The sequence below is a fragment of the Bidens hawaiensis genome, unplaced genomic scaffold, assembly GCF_021521415.1.
Source record: "Bidens hawaiensis isolate Kalapana, Puna unplaced genomic scaffold, B.hawaiensis_p1.1 tig00002265_1, whole genome shotgun sequence".
NCBI lineage: Eukaryota > Viridiplantae > Streptophyta > Magnoliopsida > Asterales > Asteraceae > Bidens > Bidens hawaiensis.
Window position 1 is genome coordinate 2,749,269 of NW_027491120.1, and position 2,032 is coordinate 2,751,300.

Here is a 2,032-nt window from a genome sequence, read left to right on the forward strand (position 1 = left end):
AGCTATTAGTTTGGTTTTCTCTTCTAGAACTTCATAGCTAAGATCAATCATGTTAATTTTTTCAGCAAGCTTTGCTTTAAGACTTTTAATATCTGTTTCACTAGCTTTAATTTTTACTTTGTAACTATTTTCTCTAGCTTTAGTGAAATGATGATCTTCTTTTAAAGTTTTATATTGCGCATCCAAACTAATAAACTGATCAGTTAGAGTTGTCAGTTGTTCAGACAGAAGTTCACACTTAGTACAAGGGAGTTCGGTACTTACCTCGGAGAGCCGGTCTGCTACATCTGCCATGTACGCTTCATTTTCGCCAGTTCCCTTCTCACTATCTGCATTTTCGATGTTTGCCAAGTTGGCCTGTTCAAATACTTCTTCAACATGCAGATTCCAGTTGTACTCTTCATTCTGTCTGGAAATCATGGCTCTATAGTCATTACCACTACCACTTTGCTGTGTAGATCTATTCTGACTGCGTTCTACACGTTCATTCTTGCATTCTTTTGCAAAGTGGCCATTCTGCTGACAGTTGTAGCAGCGAACCTTAGACTTATCAAACCCTGGCCTCTCTCCGACAAACTTCCTGCCAGTCTTCTTCATGAACCTCTTTACCCTTCTCACTATCATGGCCATCTGCCACTGCAGATCCATCTCCTCCAGATCATCAGCATCGATCTGGTCATAATCTTCATCCAAAACTGCAGGATCAACGATCTTACCCTGAATGTAGTTCTCATACGAAGCAATAAAAGATGCATAGAGAGCAAACTGCTGTTCAGCAGATTTGACACTCATGGGCATCTTCGAGTAGTTGTTGTTTGAAACACTTGGGGAATAACTACTCTTGGTCGCTTGAGGTTGAGAAGCATTTGACCCTCCAGCTACATAGCACACATCACCGTTCATATTGAGAGATACATGTCCCTCATGTGTTGAGCTCGCGCCTGACTCTCCATTATAGTAATAAGCAGATGATTCCATTTTCGAACTTGATCCGGAGTTAACCTTTGCCCCATACATACCCGGATCTTGAAACTGATCGGTAGGTGTCTCCTTTCGTACCATGTTCAGTTCAAACGTTCTCAGCTTGTTAACTGCTGTCTCAAGGTCATAGTCAGCAAAGTCTTTATCTTCTCTCATCAACACAGTATACATCTCCCATTTTGGTGGGAGAGCATCAAGAAGCTTCTCAACAATCTCATCTTCTTTGTATGCAATTGAATAGTTGCTGAGTTCAGTCATCAGATGATAATATCTGGTGATGATATCATCAAGTGATTCGTTTTTCAGATACTTGAAGACCGAGAATTGGGTTTTTAGAAGTTTAATCTTCGAAGCACGAATTCCCACATTGCCCTCAAAACGGTTTTCAAGAGCTTCCCAAAGCTCTCTAGCAGTCTTATACTTTCGGAAGGTGTGAAGTATCTCTTGTGGAAGAGCCATTGTAATTGCTGCATGAGCTTTACTTTCTGCCTCATACATCTTCTTCTCTTCATCTTCCATCTCTTTGTACATCTTGATCTGATCACGACCTTCATACTCAGTAGTAGGTGGAATGTAACCATCTTGTATACACACCCACATCTTGGCATCTTGATACTTGACATATTGTTCAAAACGATCTTTTCACGCTACATAATCCGTTTTCTTAAGCATCTTGGGCGCCTTTGTAGCTGAACCTGCTTCTACTTCCATCTTTACTAGTTCAGTAATGTTTATCGAAGACATCTTTCTCTAAACTCAAAGAAATCCGAAAATAAAAATTTTATTTTCAAACAGCACTGTTGGCGAAGTTGTGGATAACTTCGCTTAAAGCTTAACTTCGCGTGAATTTGTAACGTCGCTCACTTTCTTAAATTCGCTGGATTGGCGAACTTGAGAATAACTTCGCTTAAGTTGAGCGAACTTGGGAGGTAGGCGAAGTTGAGGGTAACTTCGCTTAAGATAAGCGAACTTGAAGAGGTAGGCGAAGTTGTGGATAACTTCGCTTAACCTTATATCTTCGCCGAAACCCTACTTACAGTGACGGCAACTT